General features: G+C 34.8%; 1 long non-coding RNA gene across 2 annotated transcripts; it reads left to right on the top strand.

The window, feature by feature from the left end:
- The first annotated feature begins 736 nt into the window (after positions 1-736).
- LOC115920300 lies at positions 737-5,305 on the top strand. 2 transcript variants are annotated; one of them, XR_004062319.1, is made up of 3 exons: positions 737-2,368; positions 3,596-3,689; positions 3,964-5,305. It is a non-coding gene; the product is annotated as an uncharacterized LOC115920300 (long non-coding RNA). The 2 variants fall into 2 exon arrangements; XR_004062318.1 differs by lacking the exon at positions 737-2,368 and having other exon boundaries at positions 3,517-3,689.
- Positions 5,306-9,987: the final 4,682 nt, after the last annotated feature.

The following is a 9,987-nucleotide window of genomic DNA, read 5'->3' on the forward strand; positions in this document are numbered from 1 at the left end:
TAATGAAACTTCAAAACTTGCAGGAAGGGTAAACCGAGTTCAGACAAGAACTAAGACTAGAGTCGAGCACGGTTTAACGAATCGTCTACTTTCTCTAATAATTTAATGACACGCCGAAACTTCGCGGGAGGGGGAGAACTGAATTCAGATAAGGATTAAGAGTCGAGAACAGTACACCCAATCGTTAGTCTATTTCTGGACCCTATATTGATTTTTGTTATTTGCCGACTATACATTGTAAGCGTTAAGCCGAGTGATGCGATCCTTAGTGATCGTGATTCCCCCACTAACTGTGCTAGAATAGGGTCCAGTCCAATTCCTCCAAGTGAACGACTTTCCCTGAGATTTTTCAGGGAGATCCATTAAATTGGCCGTGCCTCCAAGCCAAAGAAATAGTCTTTGCTTGACAGCATTTTGAAGTAGTAATGGGGAAATCTGGTATGATGTAGTGATACAATGATTGTATATGGTCATTTTCACGGTAAAGGGTGTAACTTTGAAATTTGGACATTTTTTTCTCCAGTGATCTTATAAAGCTACAGAATTCAAAGATATTTTGGCATATGAGTAACCTACTTGGGTGCTACCTTGGGTAGCATAAACTTCTTCAGGGATTACTTCGTTAAATTTTGGCAGGCACATAAGTACCCTAAATGTGACCCTATTGATGTACACAAAATACATAGACATTTTTGTAAAGCCCTGCATTTTTTTCAGGAACAGCAAGGATTGTTTTTGTTATGCAGAATGTGAAGTTAGATGTTCAATAAAAAGTGCCAAAGAAGTTGTAACTGTAACTGCTCCTCTATTTTTGAGAACAGAGAGTTGTTATTTGTCGTTTCGGAGACTTCATTTTCCGTTAACAATAGTTAACAAACTTAATAGCAAGAGCTCTGGTTTGAAAAGTGCTTTCTACCATTTCATTTGTTCTTGATATAACACTTGATATCTATACTTCCAACTAATGACAAAATTTGTCTGATCATGTTGCTTGTAAGAATTTTTTAAACGCTTGACTGAGTCGCGCCATTTTTCCGTTAGCTGAATTGAAGCCTCCGAAACAAACTATTCAGACAGCTTGTACAAATATGAATATAGGAACTTATCCAATCATTATATCAAAATGTAGCATTAGGACCCCTAAATCACTTGTCAAAAAATAGCTGAGATATTCCCCACTGTTAAAGAATAACAGACAATACAAACTTTCCGTTAGCACTTGAAGCCTCCGAAACACTTGAAGCCTCCGAAACAGCCAAAAGATTATTTTTCATTTTTTAAATACCTAGACCGATGTGTTTCATGTTAAATCTGCATGGCAATCATAGGTTAGGATGTGCAGGCTCCCTTGAAGTTGAAAGTAAATAGATATCCAGTTAATTTTTTTCAAGACTTACTAATAACCAAAAAAACTTGTTTCGGAGGCTTCGAACTGTAGTTAACACCATATTTTTGGCTATTGTGGTTTTATAGATAGGGGATTGTTTACAGTTTTCCTATTGAATGTTTGGTTTTGGTCTATTAAAGGACAGGAATGTGTTAGATGTTATTGGCTCTTTATTTTTTTAATGATTTACAAATAGTCAGTATTTCAGAAAGAAATTTTACACCAGTACTAGGAGTATTCACCTGTTTCAAACCTTGATAATGTAAGAATCATTCACCAAATAATAAAAAAAGTTTATACATATAAATCTTCCAAGCTTTATGAATATTTTAATATATAAAGTATTAAAATGAATCACTGTATTTTCCCAAATTATAAGACATCCATAATATTTATCCAATTTGTTTCGGAGGCTTCATTTAGTGTTAACAACATGTATCATGGTCTTTGCCAACCCCTTATGATCAAATGGCATAGGCCATGCCATCCAAAGACCATTTGTAACAGTAGGAGAGAAATTTGGTGGGCAAAGAACCCTCTAGAAATGTTTGGGTAGCAGTGTGTACAACCCCTTTTAAGACAATGGAATAATAATAATAATATTTAGTTCTTGTGTAGCACATATTGAACGTCTCTATGCGCTTCCAAATTTGGAAATTATTACCCCGGCTTTAGCATGGCTTCCATTACGGCGCTTAAGCATTTCAAGGAATTAATTCCTGCCAGGTACCCAATTTACCTCACCTGGGTCGAGTGTGGCAAATGTAGATTAGTGTCTTGCCAAAGGACATTAGTGCCGCGGCAGGACTCGATCTGCGGACCTTGTCCACAACAATAGACCATGAAGATCATGAAGATATTGACAAGGTTACAGCAACATGTGCTAGCAACATCTGATACTAGATAGCATCTCTTCCAGACAGGCATGAACACTACAGGCAGTTCTCTCATTTCCTTACTGTTATCCACAGGAATATAGAGGTAAGAACTGTATATTTTGTCCTTAAATTACTTAACTTGTACTTTTTGTTTAATGGGTCATTGTAATGGAACTGATGTGTGAAAGTTTTTGAAGTTTAGATTTGTCACTAAAAATATAGTGAGGCCTAGTAACGATCTGTATTGTACATTGTACATGTCCCTTTATCATACTCAATGTTTGTGGTTTTAAAGGTCGGTGACATCCAAATATAGTTTGATTCCTGTTGATGTGCAGCCTGATGAGTTCGAGGGTCTTAGATTTGGTAGATACTCATGATAATAGACGAGTCGGCAGTCAGGTTTGTGATGATGGTGACCATGTTTATTGAACTACGACGGATACCGGATATATCGGATATCGTATATCGTAACACAGCCTAGAAAAATGCTCCAAATCTCATTCATCTTGTGACATCATCTGTAAATCATTAGTGAGCTAACAAGAGACAGTGGTATGTATAATAGCTTAACCAGAGCTGACACCTGTTTACAATAGACCATACAATACCAACTTACGAGTTGCTATGTCAGAAGTGGTGTAGCATCACCAGGAAAAGAAAGGTAACGTGGAGGTATTTGTGAGCATGTGCTGAGCTGGAGAAAGTTACATAACAATTTCTCTTGTTAGCTCACTAATGATTAACAGATAGATAAATGAAATCTGGAGCATTTATTTAGGGTGGAGCTTAGCAGGTCTGAGAAAATTATTGTAAAATATTTAAAAATCTATGAAATATATTTATAACAAATTATGAGTTGTATGCAGCCCTGCACATAAACATGAATCAACTTATATTTGGATGTCACCTGACCTTTAAAGTTTGCCTCAGTACCAAATGTTTAAATTAGACTCCTGATATACATGTGTGTACATAAACAGGTCTATGGCTATGCACAATGGTAAACCAGTAATAAGGAATGAAATCCTTGTACAAATTACAATTTTGAACAGGTTATTCCTGCAAATCCATGGTCAAAACAGATAAAAACAAGTCTGTCATTAATTAGTACTTAAAGGTTTGTGTAATGTACACATTAAGCATACTTAGTGATGGTGCCCGTATAGACTACTAAACTAATTCTTAAACAACACATGGATAAATAATAAATTATTATGTAATGCACAAACAAAATTATTGTTTTTTAGTGTCCAAGCTCAGGTATATGTATTAACATTGTTCTGTGCAGTACAAACTGCTAATTTCCTATTTTCTTCTCCAATTGCAGGATCAATGTGAGCGATTATGTGGCCATATATTTTGATGCACCTTCATCTACATGTAGCAGCAGGACTACAAATGGGGTGGTTTTCATGGCTCTCGTAAGTATTACCCATGTTAGATCTCGGATTATTAAAAAAACATTTAACAGGATCAACTTTCTTTATTTGAGAAATACATAGACAATAAGATCTTTCTAAAATATATATGAGCAGATGCTGTGGTACTGAACAAAGTTAACAGGGTGAATGAAATCAAATAAGGGACTGTGAGATATTTCAAGGAAGTGAAATGCATTCTGAAAGCTGTTTCTTCTGTGTTTTAATGAAATTTTGTATTTGCTATATATATTCTTATTTTGCTACTACATTGTAGGTAAAAGCTGTGATTGATGACAATGTCAAAGTCAAATTCATGCGCCGGAACAGCAATGGTCTGTATTAATTTACAGAGGACTGTGAAGCCCATCAGCCTAAAAAAAGATGTAATACAGAAGCTGACTCTACCAACCAGGACCCCTACCCCAGCCGGCAGAGCTTACCTTTATAATTTTTAAGAAGGAGAACTGGACATGTTGGCAGATAAATTTCTTTGAAATAAGAAGTAGAACACAATTGTGTTCCAGGACAAAAACCTGTAAATACTTACTATGCTATTGGTTTCACAAATATGAATGTCAGTGTAAATGTTATAACACATAACAAACAAGTTTGTGGAAGCCACTGTGCGGAAATTTAATTCTTTGCACTAAGAATAAATGATGACAAAGACGCAAGTGAAGGGTAATGATACATTGCTATGAATTAACATAAATGGTTTCTATGTGAACAATTATTTTAAGTACTTTACTTTCAGTTCAACATTTTATCGAATCTTCAAAAGGAAGGTTAAATTTCGCTTTGTATATTGCCTTTGTAGTTGACAATATAGTGTGTTAACATGTTTGAAGCCTCCGAAACACTACTTTGAACTGATCCTATACATGTATATGTTTCCTGAATGTTTCAACTTTGATATGAGAAAAGTGATTTCCTTGGAAATTACATACTTGACAATATATTTCCCTGAGTATCAGCACAGATTTGAAATCCTCATGGATGCTATTAAGTGACTTTGCAATGTTTGCGTACTGAACAAAAAACTCATTGTATTAAGTAAAGATAATTTGTAACATACATGTACCGTACTTTATATTAACAAGTATTTTTACACTGTAAACAAATGTTTTACGTGTTATATTAGTAATTTAACATATCATTAACAGTTTAAGTTGAATTTTTCTTAATATGTTACCTAAGTAATGGACAACATTTTATGTTAACATGATTGAAGCCTCCGAAACAGGCATTTTGTTAACCTGAAGCCTCCGAAACACACACATGAGAAATTTTTAACTTCCTCATTTGAAATGCGATTTCTTTGGAATTTGCATGGTAATTAGCCTTCACTGAATGGTATTTGTATAATAATTTGTATTTTGCTCCCCCTCTTGGAAGATAGGTAAATTTGAAAAATTAAATGTCAAAGTCATATTTTATCTTGAATTTGACAAACGCATTGAATTTTTTTAAAGACCAAATAAGTTTGACCAAAAAAGCTTTATAAGCCTTTAAGTACATTAGAATAGCAAATGAAAAATAGCAATTGAATTATGTTTGGAGAACAAATGTTGTCATTTAAGTTGATAGAATTAAAATGTTGTTTTTGTTCAAATTTATCATATTTGTCACAGTTGTTCATTATTTTTCCAGGTTTCTCATGTAGTTTAAGCTCCAGAACCAAAAAAAATCCATAATTTAGACACTTATAATACTAATTTTAGTAGAAATTATTATGAAAACATATTTTGAAATTTTGACCCTGTTTGAGAAAAGTTACACCCTTTACTGTGAAAATGACCATATAATTCCTTAAAAAGTGCCATGTTGTCTCAAAATTAATCTTCAAATTCAAATTAGATGTATAATGACTATTAAAACTTCCTCTTTTAACATTATTTCCTCTTAAGATACAATAAGGTCTGAAGATATAAACTACTGTGTTATATACATGCGTAGTGTATCACACTGTATAAGTAAGAGCTGCCAACCTTGTGCGACCAAAAAAAGGAATTTCAAGCCAAAAAAGGGAATTCATAAAAAGAACCTTACAACCACGCGCGACACACTTCCAATGCAGAAATGTTCATTCATCATGCTGTTTTTTCCATACAAGCAGGTAATTTTTTTGGTGGTTATTTTGGTATTATCGGCATTTATTTTCTTTTGAGAATATTTTTCTCTTCAAGTATGTTCTAAAATAAGTTTTCTATTGAATTCGTGATCAAATCACCATTTAAGGGCAATTGTTTGACGTGTGGTATGTAAAAAAAAAAAATTAAAAAATTAAAAAATTAAAAAATAAAAAATAAAATAAATAAAAAAAATATTTAAAAAAATTAAAAAATTATTAAAAAACGTACATTGTATTTTATGAAGAAAAAACGTAATACCGTAATTTGGAGGAAAAAACGGAGTAATTCCGGCAAAAACGGAATGGTTGGCAGCTCTGATAAGTCCATGGTGCACACACTGTATGTAGGCCTAGCTACATGTACATGCACGTACTACTATAGAAACAATAGCGGCATTGCATATCTAACTTCCAAGTTTTTGAACTATACTAGCGATGTTACATGCATCTCGCTTGGTGATTACGATTGCATCAACAACTTTATTGTACATATATTTCAAACGGCAAATTCATAATTCATGTCCAATGTTTACACTATTTCGGGTTGGTGTACTTAGTGCACCTGTTTTAACTTGAGCAACATTCAAATTACGAAAGATGTACAAAAACATTCGTGAGGCCTTATTACTTTTTTTGGTTTTCCAAAATTTCCAATACTCTCGTGGATTTGTCTTTTTTGTTAATCTGAGAATCTGAGATTATCATTTAACTGCTCTATTGTGAATGATGATTTATTTTACCAGTAATGGATGACTTCGTAACACATTTTATGTCATCCTACATTCTAGTTCAGTTTATAATTGTATTATTCAGACTTATACTTTGGAGATGTACTTTCTTATTGGAAAATGCCAATTTCAGGTTGAATTCAAACACATTATCAGATGTGTGAAATGCAAGCCATTTCTACGCAACATCCATGATTTTTTTTGTTTTAATATGGAATAAAAAAAAAAGGGAAACTAAAAAAATCTGTATTAAACAAAAATAAAAGTTTGGTTCAATGCGAATTGCAATGAAATTGCTCATGCAGAGGGGAGGGGGGTACTCCTCTGTACAAGAACATTACATACTTGCCACCCTAACTGGAAGACTTTTAGGGTTATTAATTCATAGAGGAATAAACACAATGATAACATGCCACTGCATGGCTTCCTATGATGACAAGTATTAAAATGTCATAAAATGGATAATTATGACTTGCTTTGCAAGTTATTTTTAAGGAAATCATAAAGTTGCACAAACCAGTATTATATAAGTACTATATGAAGGGAAACATAAATGTATGTTAATGATGTGCAACACTCATGTAAGGCTAATACCTTGACTTTTAATCAGCACTTCTCCCTTTTAATTTACCTTTTTTCCCTTCTCCTTGTCTTCTCTCCTTCTCTCTGTCTTCCCCCTTCTATTCTTGTCTCCTTCCCCTTTTCTTCCTCTTTCTCCCAATTCCCCTTCACCTCGAGTATGCAGTTCACATTTTTACATGCAAAATTTCCTGGAAACTTATGAAAAAAGGCACTTCAAATTTTGATATATGGATAATAACGTTTTTGGATAGAATGCAATTTGGGGGGAAAAAATCACCCACAAATCATGTTCTTTTACTTAATATTGCGTTGTTAATTAATTTCAATTCCGTTGAGATTGGTATCAAAATGTAGATAATTTGATCTACTTTAATTTGACTCGAAACTAATGGTGGTTCAAGGTTCCCTTGAAATATTATTAACAAAATACGTCATAAGGGCCAATAAAAAATTAAAATTTCTGAAATATTGTCATTGTGTGATATGATAGAATCTTTCTAATAAATAACTTGTGCTTAGTTTGGTAGTGGCAGGCATCTCAAAAACTAAGCATGGACATATATGAGCATGATATTTGACTTTGAGCCTCTTTATTTCATATCAGCGTGTTGAAGGCCTAGTCTATCGTCCTAAACGCATGCTGATAATTTCACAAAAAAGTGGAAATATTGATTTGAATTCTAAACAAAATATATTTAAAATGACAACAATAATGCACAATTATTATTTAAAGTTATATATTTTCCAATATTTATCAATTTCCGGTGCACGTCTTTAAAAATGACCCTTACAGCTTTGTAATAGGGTCTTGCAAATAGACAACGTTGAATCCTGGCGAACGCTAAATGAAAGCGTTTCGCGCAGCGAAGTATAGTTAGCTAGGCATCTGTGCATAAGGCAAGGGGAGTTCGAAATGTCACATAGCACACAGCAGTACGTGTATGTTTATGCATAATTGGGCGCTATCAAAATTACGTAATAAGGCTTGATCTTTTGACCCTTTCTGGACTAGAATCCCACGTGTAAAACGTAAAACATCGCGAGCGAAGTTTGATTGACAGTAACTTCATGAATATTTATATATCACTTGTTTGTGAACTGTTGACCCTTGACGTCACATTGAGCAATTGGTCTAGACCCTATTCTAGCGCAGTTAGTTGGGGACTCGCGATCACTAAGGATCGCATCACTCGGCTTAACGCTTATAGTCGGCGAATAACAAAAATCAATATAGGGTCCAGAACTAGACTTCCCAATCGTCTGCTTTTTCTCATAATTTAATGAAACGTCAAAGCTTCCTGCTTTGCGCGGGGGGAGAAAATGAATTCAGATAAGGATTAACAGTCGAGAACGGTACAGCAAATCGTCCACCTTCTCTAATAATTTAATGACACGCCAAAATTTCGCGGGAGGGGGGAACTGAATTCAGATAAGGATTAAGAGTCGAGAACAGTACACCCAATCGTCTGCTTTTTCTCATAATTTAATGAAATGTCAAAGCTTTACCGCGCTTTGCGCGGGAGGGGGAGAAAATGAATTCAGATAAGGATTAACAGTCGAGAACAGTACAGCAAATCGTCTTCTTTTTATAATAATTTAATGAAACGCCAAAGCTTTCGTGCTTCGCGCGAGAGGGGGGAAGTTCATTCAGACGAGGATTAACAGTCGAGAACGGTACAATAAATCGTCTCCTTTTCCTAATAATTTAAGGAACGTCTAAGCTTCTGCCCTTCGCACGGGAGGCCTATCACCCACACCCCCTAATGAGCGAGTTTTGAGTGAATCGCTTGCTCACTACCACCCCTCCCTAAAATAAGATCCTAGCTACGCGCCTGCATTAAAATATATAGCTATGATGCTGACTAAGTTGACGATATAATTTGTATATTTATGTCGTAGAGGAAAATGACCATTTGCGCATACACAAGTACTATAGATAGTCCTTAGGAAATACAATTTAGCCTTCGGCCCCGGGTATATAGGGTTAAATTTGTAAATATTGGGACATTTAATTTTGTCGGTAATTGGGGGCTAGTTTTGTCGGTAATCGTTGGCCTCTACACCCCGACACTGAAAAAGGTCTAGAGACGCCCCTGAATATAACACCATGTCACAGACACTGATAACACGTAGGGCCGTGCATCTCAGATTTAACATTGTTAAACGATCCCTTTAATCAACGATACACAACGTGGGATAAATTGGGTAAGGACGAGGAATCATCTTTTTTCCTTTCAAAGACGTCTTCAAATTATAATTACAGTGTATAAGTGGTTGTCCTGATGCCCAGAGGAGTCGAAAAATGTTTAAGTCAAAATGTAATTACTACTTCTTTACATTTCAAAAAAATGTGCCCCTCCTCGCTGTTTGAATCGATTTCCGATGCAGGCTCTGGTGCTCCCTGGAGTTAGGGAAGAAGTAGACTGAAAATTTCTTTCTCTTCATTTGTTAGTCTCCTATTTGGTTAGGGTCAGCTCCTCTGTTTAGAGAAAGAAGCCGGCTATAGGGTCTCCTGTCATGAAGGAAATGACGTCATCCATTCAACACAGAGTTCAATTTCAAAGAAGAAAAAAAAGACCTCTCAAACACATCATACGGTCAATCTGTTAAGTGAAACTGATGTCATATGAGCCTAGGCCTAATTTTCAACTACATGTACACCTGTATAAATGTATTGAAAATGCAACATGGAAGAATCGTTGGTGTAGGAAACCGAATAAAACCATTTTTTTTCCCATCGAAGACTTCTTCAAATTATAAATTCAAGTAATTGGTAATGGTATTATGCACTGAGGAGTCGTGCAACCTATGAAGTCAAAATTGTAAGTACTCCCTTTGCAGATTTAATGATAATATC

This window comes from Strongylocentrotus purpuratus, unplaced genomic scaffold (genome assembly GCF_000002235.5).
Source record: "Strongylocentrotus purpuratus isolate Spur 01 unplaced genomic scaffold, Spur_5.0 spur5_scaffold_8, whole genome shotgun sequence".
Lineage (NCBI taxonomy): Eukaryota > Metazoa > Echinodermata > Echinoidea > Camarodonta > Strongylocentrotidae > Strongylocentrotus > Strongylocentrotus purpuratus.